At 35.4% G+C, this 24,204-nt stretch overlaps 1 protein-coding gene across 4 annotated transcripts in view; it reads left to right on the top strand.

Moving 5' to 3' along the window:
- Window positions 1-2,194: 2,194 nt before the first annotated feature.
- The window catches only part of CDH18 (cadherin 18), a 1,123,620-nt gene continuing 1,101,610 nt past the window's right edge, over window positions 2,195-24,204 (top strand). For all 4 annotated transcript variants that reach the window (XM_015451232.4, XM_073995099.1, XM_073995098.1 and 1 more), the window contains exon 1: window positions 2,195-2,575. The gene's annotated coding sequence lies outside the window, so the exon portion shown is untranslated. The remainder of the gene's footprint in view (window positions 2,576-24,204) is intronic.

Here is a 24,204-nt window from a genome sequence, read left to right as displayed (position 1 = left end):
AATAATAAAACAAGTTTAATTAGAGATAAATATTATGACATCAAAAACTGAGATAGAATGTAAGTAAGCATGCTATTTGCCATTCACTTTTTTTTTTTCAGCCATCCACCTACGTTGAAAACTTAATGCTTTCCTAAGCTGCACCTCTTCTTATTAGGTTGCAAAGTCATGCAGAGACCTCATTTCAGAATGCCTTTTAATATTAATTCATTCTGCTAATTTCCAACATCAGCACACTGGTTCTACCCATTATTACTCCTAAAGGAGACCTTGACAATTTTCTCCCTAGCGATTATTGACTTTCACTGGGGTTCCATGCTAGTACTTAAGTGACACCATTTTGTTACATAGAGTTTCCCAAAGCATACTTACAAGTTTATCACATTTCTGTTTAACAATATAAAACGAAATGCTCTCAATTACCCAATTACTGTCAGCCTGGCATTCAAAGTCTTACATATTATGAGCATTTCCCTTTTTTTCATTTACCTTCCTGGGCCCTAAGTGTTCCGGCCACCTATCTCACTCGCCTCTTCCTCCAACACCCCTCTCCCATCATCCACCTCCTTTAACATTTTCCTTTTGCTTCTGTTGTTCCTCCCACCCCCCTATCCTGCTACCATCATTACCATCTTTTTCTCCCTATAAATTGCTTTTTATTCTCTTTGATAAGGATCACTGCAAGGCTATCTTTTTTACGGGGTCTTTCTGTTGTTTCAGAGGAGCTATGATCTATCTTGACTACTTGTTGCTCTTCGAATTATTGATGAAAGCAGGTAATTACTCTCTCTTGTGTTTTGCTTACTTAAGAACTCCTTATCTACCTACGAGATTGTAAACTCCTGGGTAATTGACTACCCAAACTGCACTACACTGAAAATACCAAAAACACAAAGAAGGCTGTTCTCTCCTTTACTTAATTAAATGTACAGTCTGATGCAAAGAGTTGCTCAATAAATATTTGCAGAACTGAGTCAATTAAATCAAAGAAGTGTGTCTCTGATAGGCGTTACAACACTTCACAATTTGGACTTTAATTGAGTGTAACTTCATGATCATACCTACCTTATGACCTTTTCAGTATTCATTTACAAGATGCTTTAGCACCTATGATAAATTTTTATTTGTATTATATGGTGCGGAAGGTTGGAACTACAATGACTACTGCCTGGAATTTAATGTCAACTGGGAATTGAAGCAGTTAAAGATGCTTATACAATTTGTTTTAATGAATGCAGAAATGCAGTATTACAAAGAAAAAGTAACTAAAAGGTTAGTTGACCAAGCAGTGTGAAATTGAGATAAGTAACCACCTCCTAATTAGAAATTGAGAAAGACTGCATTTCTAGGGTTTGGCTAATGCGACCCATATGTTCTCTTTTTTCTTTTGCTTTTTTGCCTCCCTGGAAGCATGTGGGAAATGAGAAACCAGCCTGGTCTTCAATGGTTTGCTTTGTGCTTCTTTATTATGGTCAGTCACAGCAGCTGAGCAATGAATGTGTCACTTTAAGAAGAAAATCTTCTTAACCTTGAAGGGATGAATCAGGTGTGAAATGCTCTATTTGATACATTCAGAGGGATCCTTTTGTAGATTAATGCTTTAAAATTGAAAAAATGTTTTATATACTGAAGTCTGACTCAGACCCTCGTTCAAAAACATCTACAAACATCACCTCTTGTTCCTTAGGAGAAACAAAATTATTTACCATGATTTTCTAAAATAAAAATAGATAACGTTCAAAATAAATCAGTATAATGAGGTGTTCTTTAATTGATCCTCCTCATAAGGGCTACTGGAGGCATTATTGTTTCTAGCAACAAGCATTTGTTAGTGTATATAATTTTGTTACTGAATATATTCCTACGTGTTTGAATGAGAAATCCTATCACACATGGCTACTCTGCAGCAATTTTTATTATGTTAGGATAATTATAAGTATCAGCTGGTTAGGAAGGAGTAAATTTTTAAAATGCAAAAATCAGCAGTAACACTAAGCTTGCTTTGAGCCTCTGCCCTCTCAAGCCCTATCTCTAAGGGAGATAAAATAATGAAAAATACTTGGCTAAACTGCTGGCAAAACTCTTATTGTTTGTACCACTCTTGGAAAAGACTCTTGGGACTAGCAGTGGAATCCTTGCCATTGATTGGCTGGTTAAATAGGGGACTATTAGCTTCAGACAGGCTAGATTGATTATACAGCAGCAGCAGGAGCTGAGACTCAGAGCTGAGCGAGCGTCAGGGTGAAAAGGAAAGAGAGAGAGAGAAAAAAAAAAAAGGAGAGAGAGAGAGGAACGCAAGGTGGGGAGGAAGCCAGTGCACGTTCCATAGCATCACTATGTGACTGCTTGTGCCGGATAATCTTGCTCTGTAGCTCCCTCAGTGAACAACTTACTGAGGTGCCTTTCTTTTCACATGTTAGCTCTCAGCTCCAGCAAGAAATAACAGACTTCACCTTGGAATAGCTCATCTTACTCCTGCATCATTAAAGCAGATTTTGAGAAGAAAACAAAAATCAAGTCCCCTTTCCAGTTCCACTTTCTTTCAGCATTGAACAGGAACGGTTTCACACTCCAGGTAAGGAAATTCAATTTTTATCTCTGTATTTCTTTTTAATTATTCACAGCAAAATACATCATAGCTTTGCATGTTTTTAAAACTGAGTTTGCAGTGATGCATTAAAGGAAATTCTATACACAAGTATGTTGATTTAGAAAGATGGAATTGAATACTGTGTTTATATTAATATATTTGCTTTTAAAAAAAATCTCCAGGTACAGATTGTTTTCAAAAATAAGATCACTACATTATAAGTTTCTGTAGCAGATACTCCACATAAAGAAGAAAAATAAGCCAAGTTTATATTACAAAGTACATTTTTTTGTGACAAGCTTACAGTATGTTTATAAATATTGTTTTTAGCTATTAAGCAACTTTGGTAAATAATAGCATATCAAGAAAGGACAATTAATATTATCTATCAATTATTATATTTTCTGCAGACATAGATACTATCATGCTTTTCAGTGATTGCTAGTGGTTTTTTTTTTTTTCTAAATCTGTCTTTTGATTGCAGTTTTAACTCTTCAATACAAACACAATATTTCTTAAATGATGTGACATTAGAGTGCCCTCTTATTGTGGCTATTGATGGTCAGCATTTGTGCTTAAGAAAGTATTGAGCTAAGGCAAAGAAACATGATTCTGGAGATGTTTAGCTATTTTAGAGTTCATTACTTACCTGCAGTAGCATCAATTAATGTTTTGCATGACAGTGATGCTATGTGCGGGTTAAGCATCTGTGAATATATGGGAACTTCGCACATATTATATCCTCTGCTGGGAAGAATAGTTTTTTAAACGATATCTGAGGAGATTGATGGGTTGGACTAGAAATAATGAGCTGGGGCAATGCAGTCCTGATGTATTTGATTGACCTTAGTTTTATAGGTCACAGATATCAACTGCTAAGGAGAAAACATTGTGACAGAAAGGGCTTATTTAATGCTTACTGGAACTCGAATGGTTTGTGACATTTTATGTCAATTTATTTGCTTTTGGATTAATTAAGAGATATTTTACCCTGAGAATTGCTCTGACTGTCCTTTTGAGTGAAGTTTCCTGAGTCACTCCTCTTATCAAAGAACAAACTGCTTTCTGTGATAAGTCAGCAAAACTTTTTAATATGTTGTTCAATGTTTCAAGCAAGAACATGATTGCCAACCTTAGTGGTAGCCAATATGTCTGAATTTAGAATTAATACATACTCTAAATAGTTGCTTTTGTGTGTTTTATTCACCCTTATTTATATTTTAATTAAAAATGTATATTTGAAAAACACTATTTTTTCATGACGTTCGTTTTGTTTTCTAAATGCAAGATGATATTTAGATGCTTCCTAATAATGCAAGTATTATTACAGCTACCTTGGTATTCTATTGATATAATCATATCAGAAGTGAATAACTGAATTGTTGGTATACATTTTGGAAAGTACAGTTGGTCTTAAGAAATAGAGATGTGTATAAGAGAATAGTGATGTTTTTGTTTTTAAATTAAGTCATTTGTTTAAAAAAAGTATGTGTGTGTGTATATATATGTGTGTGTGTATATATATGTGTGTGTGTATATATATATGTGTGTGTATATATATATTTTTAAGTATTATATTTGGGCAACAAATGCCAAACCATTAACTGAGAGTGGTGACTGGCACTGTAAACCATATATTTATGTATATTGTTGCAGTATAATGCCAAATTCCCACACAGATTTTGTTTTAAATCTATTATAACCTTGTTTAGTTCTTTTGCTTATAATGGTAAGATTGCTTTTAATAATTGTATTCAAAATTATATTTTAATAATTCCATTTTATTTATGCAAATAATCTGACATTCAGGGATGTAACTTTGTTTTAATTAATTCTTCTCATTTTTAAGTTTAATGTACAAAATTACTTTAAATATTATAATTTTTGTTGCAACAACCTTAAGTATCCAAGTTGTTTTATACAGTTCAGTTTCCTCCTGGTACTTACTTATGGGCCATATTGACTTATATGCAATTTAAAAATAAAAATAAAAACGTAATTCTAATTGCATTGTGTATGTTTTTATGAGACCATTAAATTTCTAGCATAAGTAGATGTAACATCAATGCTAAATTTTTTTTTCTGTGAATAGGCATATTCTTCTTTCAAAAATACTTTTAAAGTAATTTCTTAGCACTGTGTGCTTCTTGCACTAGGACATTCTTCTTAGCTTATACGCAATATTACTTTGATTCCCTTTTTTGTTTTCTTACAAATTCTGTAATTTCTCCGGTAAGAAATTTGATTTCCCCTATTATTAACAGGAAATGGTCAATGATTGGAAAAAAGAAAGTGTTTTTAAAAAACATTTCACACTTTCCAACTGTGTAATGAATATGTCTCCTGAGTTCCAGATCAGTGCTTCTCCGCAAACATAATTGAGGGAGACAAGTGTGCTAGGAGTCACATATGTAAGCATCACCCTCAGTCTGAAATCTAACAGCTTACTTCGCCAGTTCATTTTAGGGTTTCACACTGTTGTTTGCATTGTTGAGAGAGCTCTAGTTGACCTTTTATTCAACTGTCCATTCGCTTCCATAGCATCAGATATCTTTCCTGATTACTCATTTTAGCCATTGTTAAACAAGAATTGAGAAAGTACAACCTCTTCTGTTTTTATAGATATCGGAGCCATTAGGGGGCTCTTTCTTCCTGTGTTATACTCATCAAACCACTGAAAGAGGTTATAGAGCTTTCTTGAAGTGTTTTCCCTGTTTTTATAACGTGAATACTTTTAAAAGTAGCTTTATTCTTATCCCCACACAAAGAAACATTTAAGATCAATAAAAAGTCTTTATTTTCACAGGAAAATGACATATATCCTATGCTTTTCAAACTTACTGTCTTTAAAATATTCTTGTATATAAACAATGGCTTGAAATATTAATATGACCTATTTTAGGCAAATGTAAAGATAATACGTTACACAAACAGTATCATAAGAAATATAAAATTAAGGACAAACCTGAGGGAAGAAACATTCTTTACATGATCTCCACATCTCTAGGGACAGCACAGAAACTCAATGACTCTGTGGCTTCCATGCAGTTTGGTTTCAGGAGAAGAGATCAGCAGGCAGCTAAAAAGAGAATATTACCTTTTTTTTTAAAATAGGCATGGAAGAATTGAAGATAAAAGAATGTTTTACTATCCACACAGGCATAGAAAATGCATTTTTAAATTCCAGAAGATACTGTATGCTGGCATTATATAAAGTTGTCATTATATACACAGAGGTTCATGGGAGGGCTTATTATGGGAAGAAAAGATATTTCCCTTATCACTTTTGAAAGCTATGTATATTGAATTGCACTGTAGACTTTCTTAGTAAGTGGAAACACATTCATCCCATCTCTACAGCAGCTGGAGGTCTTCTTTTACTGCTGGACTTGTTTGGGTGTGATGCAGCATTTAATAATGAGTCTATAAGCAGGCAACTTACCTAGTCAGTCTAAGCTTTTTTAAATGATGCTAACTCATGGAAAGAGAAAGAAGTGACATACACAATGTGAGTGACATTTCTTTTGAGAAGTGAGAGAAAAGGAGGAATTCTAAGCAATGAATCATGGAATTCAATCATTTATTGAATAGCTCCTTGACTTATCAGTGTAGAAAAGCAGTTGCTCAAATAAAATGGAAATGTGAAAATGGTAAAGATATCTCCTTTACTGGTGTTTTCAGAGTAAATACATAGGGATTTTTTTTTCTCTGTTTGAAAACTTACATACCCTGAAAATTGTGAATTTTGAATGCAACTAGCATATACAATACACAAAGTTCTGTGGAAATCATTCCACATCTACTGGTGTATGATGTAATGCTGTTCTTTTTCACAAAATTAGATTTTGATAATATTAACTATTAAGCAATGTGACTTGAGTGAGAATTCCGATGCTATGTTTTTGATGCAAACCATAAATAAAAATGTGTTAAGGACTTTAATGTCTTCTAAAAAGAGATTATCTTTTATATTAAAGTAGCACAGAAATGGAGATGGGTTAAAATTGAAAATAAGACAAATAAGTGAAAATGCAACAACTGTATAGAAACTTTTGTATGTTGCAAAATTTGGACAAGAACCAAGAGACAATCATAACAATGATAGGGATATATTCATGTTCTCTATTTAATGATAAAGATGTAGAGGTATCATAGTCATGCAATATTTCTATGTCTCACAGAGTATGAGGAAAATTCTCTCTAGAGATGTGGGAAGTAGAAAAATGAGTAACTGAAATGGGTAATTTTTAATGTAATAGGTTGATATCAGGCTTTATAAGGAAACAAGAGGACTCATGTCTATTGGGTTTAATCTAATGGATTTAGATGATGTTAATAATTAGAAAGTATATGTCAGTTTCTATTTGCTCTCTTGTTGCTATGATCAATGAACTGAATTGTTTTCTCTACGAAGTTACTCCTTGGCCTATTTGTCTTTGTGAAACTATGTGTGCATATGATTGGATGAGAATATGTGTGTATATCTGGGTATAGTTGTTTTTATAAAGTCTGAGTAACATAGAAATAGAATCACCTGTACTGTGTACCATGATTTGTGTACTGTAACTTTCATTTATTTTCTCAAAGTATCCTCTCTATATTCAATCCTTCCCCCAGCTCCAACACACACACACACACACACACACACACACACACACACACACACGGGGCGGGGGAGAGAGAGAGAGAGAGAGAGAAAGAGAAAGAGAGAGAGAGAGAGAGAGAAAGAGAAAGAGAGAGAGAGAGAGGCACTGCTATTATATCTGGTTATTTTACATTTAAATTTGCTTAGATATAACTTCAGATAGGTCCATAGGATGCCTCTTCTGTTGCATTATTTCCTGTTCATTAGGACTCTGTCTTGAGTCAGGTACCTTCATCCTTGAGCCAGCCCTGCTGTTTACTAAACTGCAGTCACTCTAACTTGTGAATGAGAGGATTTTGGCCCAAGTTACTGAGAATAGAGGAAGATAATGAATCAGATTAGAACATGATTTTATTAATCATAATATGAATAAGGTGTAAAAGAGAGTGAGTGTTTTTACCTGTCTACCAGATATACTAATATCACTCATAGGTTAAAAGTTATCCATTCTCACCTATCCTTGGCAGAAATAAAATGAGAGTAGATCCAGTAGTGAGGCATTATGTATAGCTAACATTGTTTTATGGCAGGCAAAGCAAATGGGTTTCAAATATCTATGGCACACAATTTATTTTTTTTAATAAACAGACTTTATTTTCAAATCAATTTCAGCTTTACAAAAAATGATGGAAAAGAAGAGGGTTCCTATGTACCTGTCATCCTTCCATCTCTGCCAGTTTTCCTTATGATTAACATCTTGCATTAGTGTGGTATATTTGTTACAATGGAAGAACCATTATTGATTCACCGTTATTAACTTAACTTCATAGTTTATATTAGAGTTGACTCTCTGTAATATATATTACATAAATTTTGACAAACGTATAATGAGATATATCCACGTTTATAGTATCAGACAGAACAGTTTCACTGCCGTTCAATTCTCCTGTGCACCACCTAGTCATGCCTTCCTCAATTCCTTCTCCATAACACCTGACAAGCACTGATCTTTTAATATATCTATAGTTTTGTCTTTCAGAATGTCATGTAGTTGGAATATGGTGCGTAGGTTTTGCTGATTTGCTTTTCTTTATCAACATGCATTTAAAGTTCTTCGATATCTTTTTATGGTTTGAGGGCTCATTTCTTTTCATTGCTGAATATTGTTCTCTATTGTATAGATGAGCCACAGTTTCTTTATTCATTCATCCGCTGAAGGTCCTCTTGGTTGCTACCAACTTTTGACAATCATAAATAAAGCTGCTATAAGCATTAATCTTCAGTCTTTTGTATATATGTAAGTTTTCAGCTCATTTGGGTAAATACCAATGAGCATGATTTCTAGATCATATGGTAAGAGTTTTTTGTTGTTGTTGTTGTTTTGAGATTGAGTCTTGCTCTGTTGCCCAGACTGGAGTACAGTGGTGCAATCTTGGCTCACTGCAACCTCCACCTCCCAGGTTCAAGCAATTCTTCTCCCTCAGCCTCCCAAGGAGCTGGGATTATACCATGCCCAGCTAATTTTTTTTTTTTTTTTTTTTTTTTTTATGCTTTAAGTTCTAGGGTACATGTACACAACATGCAGGTTTGTTACATATGTATACATATGCCATGTTGGTATGCTGCAACCATTAACTCATCATTTACACTAGTTATATCTCCTAATGCCATCCCTCACCCCTCCCCCCTCCCCACAATAGAACCCAGTGTGTGATGTTCCCCTTCCTGTGTCCAGGTGATCTCACTGTTCAATTCCCACCTATGAGTGAGAACATGCGTGCATGTTTGGTTTTCTGTTCTTGTGATAGTTTGCTGAGAATGATGGTTTCCAGCTGCATCCATGTCCCTACAAAGGACACGAACTCATCCTTTTTTATGGCTGCATAGTATTCCATGGTGCATATGTGCCACATTTTCTTAATCCAGTCTGTCACTGATGGATATTTGGGTTGATTCCAAATCTTTGTTATTGTGAATAGTGCTACAATATACATAAATGTGCCCGGTCTTTATAGCAGCATGATTTATAATCCTTTGGGTATATATCCAGTAATGGGATGGCTGTATTTTCAGTAGAGATGGGGTTTCCACATGTTGGCCAGGCTGGTCTCGAACTCTTGACCTCGTGATCCACCCGCCTTGGCCTATCAAAGTGCTGGGATCACAGGTATGAGCCACCGCGCCTGGCTGAGTATGTTTATTTGAAGTAATAATTCAAAATATTGGCTCGGAGTACAGGCTATATAAATGATTTTGAAAATGTTTTAATGTCTCTGACTTTCTTTTCCCCTCCATTCCCCTTTTCTTTTCATTTAAAATGGAGGGCAATGTAGTTGGTTAAAGTCTCATGTTCTAATATTATAGGAAGGTGGGTATGTACACGACTTGTAGCCATCCCACTTAACTGCTCTGCAGCTGTTTTCCTGCCTACTCATTGAAAGCAGCATGCAGTTATAGTATAATAGGTGGGTTAATGTGTATAAGCCCCTTCAAAATAGAAAGTGTTAGAGATGAATATGGGTGCATTATGCAGTGAATATGATTAGATATCCCTTAGAAACAAAATGTAAAGTACTTGGTGAGAGAAAGCTCTTTAAGGAAGAAAATCCAAATTTGAGATTTGCTTATGCCCCCCTTTGGTGCATTTATTTGAATTTAAAAGATGTTAATATTGGAGGAAAGGATTGCACTAGCTTGCTCACAAACTAATTACATTTTGGAAGGACTCTTGAAACAATACACAGACAAATGAGTGTACGAAGCATAAATAAGACCACCAGTTTCTCAAGATGTTTAGTGGTCCTCAAAGGAATAGATAGGAACGGTATTTAAAATGCTATAATTTTCTGTCAGTTGCCATCTCTGTCTCTGCATGTGGATATGTATGTTAGCATATTTTTTTCTAGTGAATTAATGTATATTCTGAAATGCCCACTCTTGACATTCATTTAATAATTTGTTTGCTTTTAATATTCTTTGTCATAAAGTTTAGTTGTTGGCTGGCAGAAGTACTTAGACTATCATTTCTACCACCTAGTTATTGAGTGCTTCTGTCATAAATCAATATATTTAACTCCTTGACTTGAACTCAAAAACTAACCAATGTATTGTCAAAAACATTACTCAATAAAGTTTTCCTTCAATCTAAATGAGAACAGAACATTTTCACCCATAGCAGCAACATTATCACTGAGAATGCTAAAGATTTTCCAGAAGGAATTTTTGAAGCCCAATTATAAAATTCCTTTGATAGAGGGAAAAAGAGAGTAGGTCATTGGGTTTCAAATCCAGGTCCTTCTATCTCTCAAGCTCATTTTCTTTAACACTGTGTTAAATTGCCACATTCATTCCAGAACCTTAGAGAAGGCTTTTAACATTTGTCAGCCTGTGTTTGTCGTCTTTATAATAATGGCATATACCTTAGAGGGCTAATCTACAGGTTCAATGAGGTTCTAGAGGTAAAAAGCTTAGAAGAGTGACTGACAAAAATCACAGACATATGAACAACAGCAGGACTCATATTTACACTCAGTGCTTCTAAATTCACAGTTCTTGAAAATGTGATCTAAGCTATCTTCTTCCTAACCTTCATTCAACCATCCAAGAAATATTTGCTGAACACATCCTAGATATGACATTTTATTCTTAATTATTCAAGTGGCTGCAAAGATAAATAAAAACAGATTAGGCGGCCAGGCGCGGTGGCTCAAGCCTGTAATCCCAGCACTTTGAGAGGCCGAGGCGGGCGGATCACGAGGTCAGGAAATCGAGAGCATTCTGGCTAACACGGTGAAACCCCGTCTCTACTAAAAAATACAAAAAACTAGCTGGGCGAGGTGGCGGGCGCCTGTGGTCCCAGCTACTCGGGAGGCTGAGGCAGGAGAATGGCGCGAACCCGGAAGGCGGAGCTTGCAGTGAGCTGAGATCGGGCCACTGTCTCAAAAAACAAACAAACAAACAAACAAAACCAAAAACAGATTAGGCATTCTCCATCTAGTAAACAAGGAAGAAAACTGTCCCAGTCATTAAACTGTTGTCTTTTGTGTTTAAATGTGCCACTCTCTTCTACGATGCTGGACTGGGACTGAGGCTCTTAAAAGAACATTTCTCCTTTTCCAGCTTGCTACTCATTAGGATCTGCCAAGAGAGTACTATATAGAGTTGCAAAGCAGGATGGAAAAAAAAACACCTTCCCCTTTCTTTTCTGTTTGCTTCCCTTGTCAGCCTGACCTCATAATGCGCTTCACCTCCACAACAGTGGGCAATTCCAGAAGCAGTTGCTTCTGGTTTCCAGCTGTTGCTAGTATTCCTAAAACTAGCCTCACTGTACCACCTCATTGGTTACAGCACCAGCAGGCACTGCTTATTCCATTGCTCCATGGGGCTCCTTCTCCATCTTTTAGGTTCTCATATTCTCAATAAGTAGCTGTCATTGGGAAAACAAAATATTTCAAAGTCGTTTGTTAAAAAAAAAAAAAAGGTGAAAAATGTACTTCAACATGGAGAGTGTAAATTGAAAGTTTATGTCACTTTCTAAAAAGTATTTATTTGAATCTAAAACATCATAGAAACAGAACCAAGGAAGTCTCTTTTGTTCTCCCAGCCCTAGGGATGGTGGCTGCTTCCAACATTTAAAATATGTGCTACCTCGCTGTTGCCTTCTTTATTTTCAGTCTTTCAAGATATGTATTAAATATTCTGTTGAAATAACTGCTGTGCTTTCTGTTTGCCTGACTCATTCCTGACTGAATAAAGAGTTCATGCTTGAAGTGAATAAAGGAGAGTGGATAACAGAAAATGGGTGGGTTACCAACATTGGGTCCAGGGACTTGCTTTGATCATGGCATTTGGCCTTGAATACAGTATTGAACAATTTGCTAATGGTAATTGGAGTACTAGTAATCTATAGTATGCAATCGCTTTTCCAATTTCTCAGATAGCCAGCTAGGTTTATTTGTGGTATGGGTCTTCTAAAGCAAAGCTCATGTAACCAAGTGGTAACTGCCTTTCACTCTTCGTTCATAATGGTGATTACAAGACTATAAGATGAAATCATCATTTTAATTGCATTTGATGGCTTACAGATTAAAAAAAAAATAAGCAAACAAGCCAAAAAAAATCACACATGTAAGCTCCTGGCTTTAAATCAAGAGAATCAGGCCAGGCGTGGTGGCTCACGCCTATTAATCCAAGCACTTTGGAAGACCGAGGCAGTCGGATCACGAAGTCAGGAGATCGAGACCATCCTGGCCAACATGGTGAAACCCCATCTCTACTAAAAATACAAAAAAAAAAAAAAAATTAGCTGGGCATAGTGGCATGAACCTGTACTCCCAGCTACTTGGGAGGCTGAGGCAGGAGAATCGCATGAACCTGGAATGTGGAGGTTGCAGTGAGCTGAGATTGTGCCACCTCACTCCAGTCTGGCGACAGAGCGAGACTCCATCTCAAAAAAAAAAAAAAAAAAAAAAAAAATCAAGAGAATCAGAAACTTTTAAGGCATCTGCGTGGGTTTGGGTTACACTGAGAAATTTGAAACACCTGAGTCTCTTGCCAGCAACAGAAGCCTCCTTCCTCTGCTTCCTCTGAGTATTGTAGCCTAGCCTTCTATTACTTGATGATCTGGAGTAAATCACCTGAGGTACTTGCCCTGCAAAGGTAGCCCATTTTCTTCCAGATTTAGTCATGCCCTTAGTTTCTCCTGACCTTACTAATTAGAGTCAGTGCTCAGCCTTTCCTAGAATATATATAAAATCTGGCCCAGGAGGAATTAGCTGGCACTTCAAAATATTTGCAAGATTTTGTTAATTGATGTCAGCAAAAATCAAGGAATTGTGTGAGGTACTAGATTTTAAGAGAATTAGATAAAAGATGACAAAATATAATACGGGACTGGGCCACATTCTTCAGTGTGGGTGTACCTACCAGAGATCTATATTTAATAGGGTTGCTTGCATACCTGAAAATAGCACTAAGGCCTTAGTTGGTTAGTTGAGCGAAAAGTGTGTTCAACAATGACCTACATTCTAGAAGGTTAAAATGCTGGAACTTTTTTTTTTTTATCATAACATAGAGGGAAGAATGCAAAGGCTCAGGAAGACAGGAATTTTGGAGCAGATTGATTATTTGCAGGCTCACTCCCCACTCTCTTTCACTTCTCTCCAACCTAGAGGTGTCAGAATATTCCACTCACAAAGGCAATAACAAATAAGTAAAGGTGAGAGTGTCAGAATATTTCAAGCACCAATGTAAACATTTTGTTGTGCCCTCCACAGCAGTCAAGGTGTGATGGTGGGAGATGCCACCATTGATATGGGCTTCCTGATATCAATGAAGATGGAGAGATTCCAGAAGAATAGAAGCCAAGGAGCAATGCTTAATTAACCACCACAGCTAAGATTTTGCACTTACCAGATAAGCAGCAGGAACTAAGCAGTAATCAGGATTTTACTTGCAAGGATCTTTGCTGTTAGCCAATTAATTATACTCTTTCTACTAAAATTTTACTGAGTATATACAACAACAACAACAACTTTCGGTCTATGGTCAGAAACCTGACTTGAGTTCCCATAATGAAAAATCATGGTCCCTTAACCAGTTCTCAAACAAGGCCAGTTCACATATATCTGGAACAACTTAATTAACTGGGATGGTGGATTCCCTTGAGTAAAGAAGAGCTATTCTGCATCGGGGATACATTGTAAATTTCCTCCAAATCCTTCTTCAAAGGAACCTATGGTGACTCACTAGGGTGACCATACATGAAGGGGAAAAAATATATCAATTTTTAAAATACACTCACTAGATTTGAATGGTACTAATTTCTGGTGACCCAAAATATACCGTGATCTCCCAAAGTGAGTGATTATGGTGGTCATGTGATATATAAAGTTTTGCCCTACATTTAAATCATAACGAACTCAGTTATTTTGTTAAACTACATCATGATTCTTTCCTTACTTCCTGAAACTATACTTAATATAAGAATAATTGGCTAATGGCAATGTCTTTCCGTTAGATCTCTGACCCTTACAGTGAGAATATTATGGGATAAAGAACCAAATGGAAGCCTCACAAAATTTTCTTCCCTCTAAAATGGCAAAAGTAATACAGCATTTATTTATTTATTTATTTATTTATTTATTTATTTATTTATTTATTTATTTTGAGGTGGAGTCTCGCTCTCTTGCCCAGGCTGGAGTGCAGTGGCCGGATCTCAGCTCACTGCAAGCTCCGCCTCCTGGGTTCACGCCATTCTCCTGCCTCAGCCTCCCGAGTAGCTGGGACTACAGGCGCCCGCCACCTCGCCCGGCTAGTTTTTTGTATTTTTATTTTTTAGTAGAGACGGGGTTTCACTGTGTTAGCCAGGATGGTCTCGATCTCTTGACCTCATGATCCGCCCGTCTCGGCCTCCCAAAGTGCTGGGATTATAGGCTTGAGCCACCGCGCCCGGCCAATACAGCATTTAATTACTGCTAAAATGTTTATAAATGCAAGATGTTATGCAAAAGGGAAGAGACAATAAAGAAGAATTTAACTTCGCCTTGTTCATTGCTAAATATGAAAAGCGATTCCAGAGCACTTGATATTTGAGTTGTATTTAAAATGATGAGTTGGGGAGGCGGAGGCTGGCAGATCACCTGAGGTCAGGAGTTTAAGACCAGCCTGGCCAACATGGTGAAACCCCATCTCTACTAAAAATACAAAAAATTAGCTTGGCATGGTGGCATGTGCCTGTAGTCCCAGCTACTCGGGAACCTGAGGCAGGAGAATTGCTTGAACTTGGGAGGTGGAGGTTGCAGTGAGCAGAGATTATACCAATACACTCCAGCCTGGGTGACAGAGTGAAACTCCATCTAAAATAAATTTAAAAAAAATAAGTAAATGGTGATAATTATGCAAGAAATAATTGTGGGAAGAGGGGGGACATTAAGAATGATTATGGAGGGCTGCGAAAATTGCATGTTGTTCACCATGGCTTAAATGTAAGGTTGTTATGAGGAAGCAGGAGGTATGGACCCTGGAGATATAGGTGAACCGATTGTGGAAGTATATAATTATTACTATGCTAAGGAAAATGCATGTTGTGAGTAGTAAGTCTTTAATAGTTTTTAAATCATGGGGTAACATGATCTAATTTGATCAAAAGATAGAAGTAGGGTACTTAAACATTAATAGTCATAGATTAAACTTGCCATGGGTTCCTTCTGTAACCAGAAGTTACTGTGGCAAATATATCACACATAGGCTTCTCTACTAGTTTATTTATTTTCAAATGTTAGCCTCAAGATCAGAGCCCCATTTTGTTTTGGCTAATAATATGAGTTTAAGGAGCTCTTTTGTGACTACTATGGTACTACAGGTAATGTAAATAAATGAGTTACCTAAGCAATAGAGCTCTCTAACATACCAGTTAGTAATTTGTGCATACTAAGTACACTTTAGATTTGTCACAACCAGTTGTTTTGATTTGAGCCTGTGAATGGGTACTTGAACTGCAGCAGCAAAAGATTTTAAAACTCATAAACACTAATTTAAAAAAAATATATTGACGTTTAAGTAGTTTCCTTCCTAAATTTTATTTATTTAAAAAAAACACAAAAAACAAGTTGAACTTATTGTCAACAATTTAATTGGGGAAGATTAAGAAGTCATTCTATTCCTGGCTATGCAAAAGTATAAAAGTGTATTCCTATTCTGTTAAGCTTAAAACTGTGCTTCAAAATGCTGATCACACAAGAAACAATTGTTTGTCTACATTTTAACTTGTAAATTTCAGACTTTTGCTATTGTGTTTAGATGATAGTTTCATTTAAGAGTTCTCACATATGTCAACATTTCTGTTGACACCAATATACTTTTTCTCACTCTGCCCCATCCTCTATTTTTCAAGCAAAGTAATTGAAAAATAAAAATATATTATTTGTTGCAGAGACATTTATGCTTTTTTGCTGTCATGTTATAACTCCTAGAGTAATGATTAACTCAGTGTGAGTCAGATCTTACTGATACTTTTGGAGTTAATTTTTTCATGTATTATGGAAAAAGATGATCTAGGTTAGTTAGTTTACCATGCTAAAAAAAACCCCCTACCTTCTAAAAGTATGATCTATATGCCAGTGGAATTGACATTAACTAGGAGCTAGTTAAAAATGATAGAAATACACCAGCATTAACTGAATCAGTATATACATTTTAACTAGAATTGACATTAACTAGGAGCTTGTTAAAAATGATAGAAATACACCAGCATTAACTGAATCAGTATATACATTTTAACATTATCCTCAGGTAGTTCATAGCCATACTAAAGATGTAGAAGTGCTAAACAAACTTATTCTATGATTTAAACCTAATTGTTTTATCCATATTAAATATTATGCCTATGCCTTTCCATATTGTTTTAATTTTAAATTAAGAAAATTACTCAATAATGTTTTGTTCCACGACACTGTTTTAAATCTACAAATAAAAGAATAAAAGCACAATTTTTGTTTTTGTTTTTTTTGGGGGGAGGGGCTGGTCAAATACTACTGTTAGGGGAACAAAATAATTACAAGACAGTAATTACAGTATTTTTAATAATGATTATAAACTGTATTAGAATAAAAAGTTCTAGTTAATTCTATTTAACATCATAATACTAAATACAGATGAAACACATTTTTATCATATATAGTATTCAGATCAATTAATTTTTGGCAACCATGCCTTTATATATATCATATTATTAAAATGTCTACTAACCCCATTCCACATTTTGCTTAGTAACATAGGTACATGAGATTGCCTTGAAATGTTTTCTCAAATATTCTCATATTCTGAGAAGATTCTTTAGGCATTATTGAACAATAATATCCTGTATTCCTTTGTGTGTAGGACTAAACTCATATTTCTCCTTGTCCCCAAGCAACTTTAAAACTCTTGATACTAATTTCTATTTCTATTTTCAAGAGTTTATTACATATATTAACTATTTTAAGTGAAAAATCAATTCCCACTAAATTATCTTACCCTTTGGATTTGTGAATGTACAAAGTAGGTCACCTATTTTCTTTTCTATTATAGATCTCTGGTTTTTGTGAGACTATGTCTATGAATTTTATAATTAAACTTTTCGAAATTTTTATTGTAATACCTTTGAATATTGCTGTAAAATTTATTGCATACACTTCTTGTTCATAAGAGCCTATTTGACTTGGAACTTGTGAGGCAGCTCTTAGCATAATACCATAGAATTGTTATTTTCAAACACAAAATGCAGGATGTTATTTGTTTAGAACTTTTGGAATTCTTTTAGATACTGAAATAAATTAATAATGAAGACATTATGAGGCTGAAAAAGATCAGTTTCATACATAATGTTCAATCATGAACTTGGAATTATTTCAGCTAAGAAAACCATTTTTTATTGCATTTAGTTTTTTTAATCTTTTGAATAGACTTTATTTTTTAGAATTTACTCTTAGTGCTGTACATGCTATGGGTTTTGACAAATATATAATGACATGTATTCACTATTATAGTATCATACAGAATAGTTGAGCTGCCCTAAAAAATATCTTCTAGGCTTGACCTATTCATTTCTCCTTCCACCCTTACCCCTGGCAACTACTGATCTTTTTCTGACTACATAGTTTTGTCTTTTCCAGCATTTCTTATAATTGGAATCATACAATATCTAGCCTTGTCAGATTGGTTTCTTTCACTTAGTAAGATAAATTTAAGTTTGCTCCATGTCTTTTTGGTTTGATAGCTCATTTCTTTACAGCACGGAAAAATATTCCATTGTCCTCATGCACCACAACTTATTTTTCCACACATCTATTGAAGGATATCTTGCTTCCTTACAAGGTTTGACAATTATGAATAATACTGCTATAAACATCCATGTGCAGTTTTTTGTGTGGATGTAAATTTTCAACTTATTTGGGTAAGTGCCAAAGAACATGGCTCTAGATTGTAAGGTAAGATTTGCTTAGTTTTGTAAAAAACTGGCCAACTGTCTTCCAACGGGGCTATGCAATTTATGTCCCCCCCAGCAAAACATGTAAGTTTCTGTTGCTTCATATCCTTGTCAGCATTCAATATTGTCAAAGTTCTGAATTTTGGCTATTCTAACACATGTATAACAGTATCTCATTGTTTTAATTTGCATTTCTATAATGATATATGATATGGAGCATTGTTTTATATTACTTTCTATCTATCTTCTTTGTTGAGACATCTGTTCAGGTCTTTTGTGGATTTTTTTTCAGTTTGTTAATTTTCTTACTGCTGACTTTTAGGATGTATTGTGTATGTTGGATAATAGTCCTTTTTGAAATATGTCTTTTGAAAATATTCTCTTGCAGTCTGTGCCTTGTCTTCTCATTCTCATAATATTAAGTGTAACTTAAGAATTTACTCTTTAATTCATTCACCTACTTAACAAACATTTGTTATGTACCTATGACAACAATAAAACATAATTTCCAATTCACCCCACACTTAGTCAAGTAGAAGAGAGACTTAAACCAGCTCTAAATAGAAGGGTTGTCATGAAGGTCAAGCTATTTCTAACTAGGAGAAGCTGATAATACTACTTGGTAGAAGCAGCTGTTATCAGCTGAGATTTCTCCACTCTGAATTTCTCTGCTCTTGAATTACCTTTGAGTCTTAATGGATTTGTGAATGTATATGTGTGTGTGTGTGTGTGTGTGTGTGTGTGTGTGTGTTGGGGGCCAGGGCAGGAGTTAACGTCATTAGATGATTTCTGACATACTTTTTCAATTCTTAAATATTATATGCTACTTTATCACAGTTTTATTTGGCTTGAAATTTTCATCGACATGTGTTAAGTCATTAAAAGTGTAATATAATTATGACTGACAAACTAGGTATCTGGAATTTGGGTTCTAAAAATACAACACCCTCCATGACTGTTTAAAAGTCATGAAAGTCCACAGAAAGATACAATATTCTAGGATAAGTCCCTTTAAAAATTATCCCTGTCAAAGAAGAAATTCAGAAATCTGTGACAGCACGGAAGCCTGATGGCAGAGAGTATGCTGATTCAGTTCTTGAATTTTCCATGACGACTTCTCACCTGCACTTAGCAGCTGTTTATTGCTTGGTTCACTGGAGCATATGATGCTGAACCAAACCATGGGTCAATAAAGTCATTTGCAATGATCTACCCTGTGAGTGAAAGAGGTGATGAATCAACCAAAACTCCTTTAGGCAACAGACCTACCAAGGAAATTTCACACTTTAGGTAGTAACATATAATCAAATGAATCAGCAGCCTGCACATCTCCCTAATTAATTTTACTACCTTTGGAGAAGACATGCAACAAACTTTTAAATGCTTTTCTTGTTTAATAGGGATGTTAGTGGGTAGACATCAAATTATGTAGAAAGCCTTTCAACCTTGACCTGTAGACACTTAGACAGTGGTTTCTTGATTTTTATATGATCAGGTTTGAATTCAATATTAGCTTTAATATTCTTTCCATTTCTGTATATTTTTCTATTAGTTTAAAATGAAAACAATGATTGTAATTATTATAAAAATGGCGTTACTAATTTTTATATCAATCAAATTGTAATAACAGCTGTTCTTTTTGAGAGCATACTAAGTGCCACGAGCCATGTGCTTTACATGTATTGCTGAAAATTTAGTACTTCTGGAACTGTTTAAAACAAGTGCTACATTATAGGCCATACTATTTTAAATAGATGTATGATATAATAACCACTTACTATGCTTATGTTCGAATTGTAAGAATGACACTCATTATTGATTTACACCAGTTAAAATTGCAGTCCAGACAATGTGACCCCATACTAACTGCTTATATGAGTCATTTGATTTAATCCTTGTATTATTCCTGAGGAGGGAGTGTCATCACACTATTTGATAGGAGATGAACTGATTTTTACCAAGTAAGTTTCTAAGTTTGGGTGAAGAAATGTATAATAAGAATTTTATAGTTTTTCTCCTTGAAAATCTACCTGTCATGAAAATCTTAATTTTTTTCTTAAATTTACATTGGCAAATATTTTTGTGCTAAAAAACAACAGTGAGTCACTTTGAGGCCAATCAGAAGGAAGAAATGTTTGAGCCCTTTGTAGGAATTAATCTAGTCTGCCCATTTGCAATGGTTTTGGCTTTATATAGAGATTCATCAACTCAACAAGTATTTGTTCAGTGCCTACAGGTGACAATTGGGGTTTCCTTTTTCTCTATCAGAGTTGACTTTATTTGAAATCAACCCACTTTCCAAAATTTCAAGCAATGAGAAACCCAAAGCCTTCTCCATGTGCTCTGTGAATCCCTGGAAAAGCATCAGCTCATATAAAATCCCTTTCAGTTTATTGAAAAATCTTGCTGGCCCTCAAGTCTTTTGCTTCTGAAATGCGTGATTGTCAACCTAAACTTTACCTCTTTATGAGAACTATGTAACTCCTTCCCATATTTCCACAAACAAAATAAAAATGTGCCAGCATTCTCATCTGTCACTCTGTGTGGACAATAGGTTTGAATCCAGACTTGAGACTGAAGGGATGAATGCATCATGTGAACACCACAAACTAAACATCAGGTAACTCCTGTCTATATTTTCAGCTACCAAACCACCAGAGATTTTACTCTGGCCCTTTCATTGCATGCAGTACCTGGGTTCATGCCAGTTCAGAGGACTCTCTTATCCCTTACTTTCTCTGTAATTTCTATATTTCATTCACTTTCCTAAGTTATTTAAATAAATGCCAAGTTCTTCTCACTTGGTAGTCTGGAGACACTAATCTTTTTTATACTCCTCCTCTCAAACTCCAGGATAACACTCAAAGGCTTTCTACAAGCCAAAATGTCTTCTCTATACGGAGATACACTTTCCTTAGGAGGCACTTCTCAGTGTGTGCATTTGTGTGTTATTATTATTTTTACCTCTTTGCCCTATTCTGTGTTGTAAATGCCCAAGTGTCAAATTATGACAATATAGAAAATGTGAAGTCTTCCAAGGAGTGGTCACCCTTCCTTTGTATTGAACAGCTCAAGTTAATAGAAATGGAATCAAACAAGTTTGATTGTGATAGAATTATTTATATCAAGTTGAACTCTTTGTCTTTGTAATTTCTATTCCTTGGTCATAGAAATTTCTCTAGGTCCATGCATCAAATGTCTGTTTCCAAATATGATTTTCTCATTTGTTTGAACCATCTTTATGTGAACCTTCAAAATCCTAATTACTTGCCTTTAAACTTTTTCCCTCTATGGTGCTATTAAAATACCAAGGCCAGAAGAGAAAACAATGATCCATATTTAGTTTTATCCGTGAAGGATAAGTGATGTAGGATTTCCCTATTTTGAAGTGTAACACTTCAAAGGAAGACATATACTGATTTCTTGTAACTACAAAGCAATTTATTGGCAATGAAAATCCCTGATTGTTTCTCATGTATGTGTTACTAATCTATATCTCTTCCTCTATGATTTTTTAATTTTTAATTTTTACTTGTTTTTTCCACTATTTTCATCTGACCACCATGTTTTCATGTAACCATATTGATATAAATTTGCATTCATGTTTTCTTTACTTTGTTTTCTCCAATCTCTCTAGGCAATTATTGGTTGAACTAGCATTGTTTTGTATTTCTTCACTCCTGAACTCTGTACTATTTTGATATTCCTTATAAAATGTCTTATTATATATGTGAAGCAGAAAATATTAACACATTTCTCAAAAAGTTGAAAATTAACTCTTTTTATTTTTTGCCTGTTACTATCAGACATATGAACATACATACATAGTAAGTTCCTGAAATAGTCTATTTAGTCTTTTGTATATTATAATTTGAGACTTTCAAAGAACATACTTATCCTCTAAAGCTTCAAAGAAATATGGTTATTTTCTCTTAAGAATAGGTTGTCCCATCCCCAAAGTACATTATGTATGTCAACCCCACTTTAAATTATGAGATAATATCTCCTGATATTCCCAAACAAGAATAATAAGAAAATGTTACCAATTACTTGAAATCATCATAGTTAGGAGAACAAAATCTCTGGCTATTTTAGAGGAAGAAACAAACATAATTTATATGAATCCTTCATTCATAGATAAATTCTTCAAAAACCACTTACTTAACACCTTCTTAATTTTAAGCTAAAAAATTAGTCACCAAAGGGCTGGATGGAAGGGAGTGGGCAAATAATCCACTAATGCTTTGAAAGGGGCCAACATTTAATGGGAAAAAAGGTCTGTAAATATCTGGTGTCCTGAGTGCTGAGTGATGACTTATATGTTAGGGTTGTGTAAAGCAAGAGCCTGCTGCTCGAGCACACAGGAGTGAGCATCTGAAGAGAAGAGAACGGGCCCACTTGGGAAAGGTGTCTGATGTAATAGTCTTCAATGAAAAGAGTGAGTATTTGGCCGGGGATGAGTATCTAGAATTGAGCATCTCAAAGTGATTGACCCATATCTTTGACCCCTTTGCAAAGTGATTGACTCTGCGCATCTTGCAGAAGCTATATTGCAACGGTCCCTTTAACACATTTGCCTCCTAACCAGAGAATGTCTTTTTAAATGGAAGGCCTTTTAGATCTGCTGAGCACTTTGATGGGTGGCTGCACATATTTGAGCCTGTAGCCTGTCAGGACAGCATGAGGCATGTTTAATTGCTCTTGAAACACTTTTCTGATTCCTCCACGGAAAGTGAGAAAATCAGACTTTTTCTTCAGCTATGCAATATTCTATAAGTGATATGTAGAACAATTGACAGTGGGAAAAGCATTTAGAAAATCACAAAGAATGAGGGACTTATTGCAATGTGGGGTGATAATGTAAAGGAAACCAAAGAGATATGGTGACTCTATTTTTTAGCTTTAAAAATTGAATGAATGCTAGTACTCTGTAAAAGATTTACAAAGAAGGGAGGAACCATTTGAAAAGCAGTGAAGATAATGGATTTTGTCTAGAGAATTTCAGAATTTGAGACATGTGGGGGAATGTAATTGTGACTGCAAAAGACCCGTTAGAATTTTTTTTTTTTTTTTTTTTTTTTTTTTGAGACGGAGTCTCGCTCTGTCGCCCAGGCTGGAGTGCAGTGGCCTGATCTCAGCTCACTGCAAGCTCCGCCTCCCGGGTTCACGCCATTCTCCTGCCTCAGCCTCCCGAGTAGCTGGGACTACAGGCGCCCGCCACCTCGCCCGTCTAGTTTTTTGTAGTTTTAGTAGAGACGGGGTTTCACTGTGTTCACCAGGATGGTCTCGATCTCCTGACCTCGTGATCCACCCGTCTCGGCCTCCCAAAGTGCTGGGATTACAGGCTTGAGCCACCGCGCCCGGCCCCGTTAGAATTTTTAAGAAGAACAAAGTAAAATAGGATGAGAAAGAATATTAGAAAAGCAGAGGTACATTTAAAATCATCAGGGCCTGAAGTAAAAATAAATAATAAATAAATAAATAAAAAGGTGGGGGTGATTTGAAGGTCTGCTTCAGTTGTTTAATGCTTTGGAACAAATCAGTCCACAATCTGAGTGCTCAAAACAGTTAACTATCATTCCATTGTATCTTTTTTTTTTTTTTTTTTTTTTAGGAGCAACTACTTTGTGATGTGTGTATTCATCTTTTTTAAAAAAATTTATTTATTATTATTATACTTTAAGTTCTAGGGTACATGTGCATAATGTGCAGGTTTGTTACATATGTATACTTGTGCCATGTTGCTGTGCTGCACCCATCAACTTGTCAGCACCCATCAACTCATCATTTACATCAGGTATAACTCCCAATGCAATCCCTCCCGCCTCCCCCCTCCCCATGATAGGCCCCGGTGTGTGATGTTCCCCTTCCCGAGTCCAAGTGATCTCATTGTTCAGTTCCCACCTATGAGTGAGAACATGCGGGGTTTGGTTTTCTGTTCTTGTGATAGTTTGCTAAGAATGATGGTTTCCAGCTGCATCCATGTCCCTACAAAGGACACAAACTCATCCTTTTTTATGGCTGCATCGTATTCCATGGTGTATATGTGCCACATTTTCTTAA

This window comes from Macaca fascicularis, chromosome 6, assembly GCF_037993035.2.
Source record: "Macaca fascicularis isolate 582-1 chromosome 6, T2T-MFA8v1.1".
NCBI classification, from domain to species: domain Eukaryota; kingdom Metazoa; phylum Chordata; class Mammalia; order Primates; family Cercopithecidae; genus Macaca; species Macaca fascicularis.
This window is presented reverse-complemented; position numbering and strand designations above follow the sequence as displayed.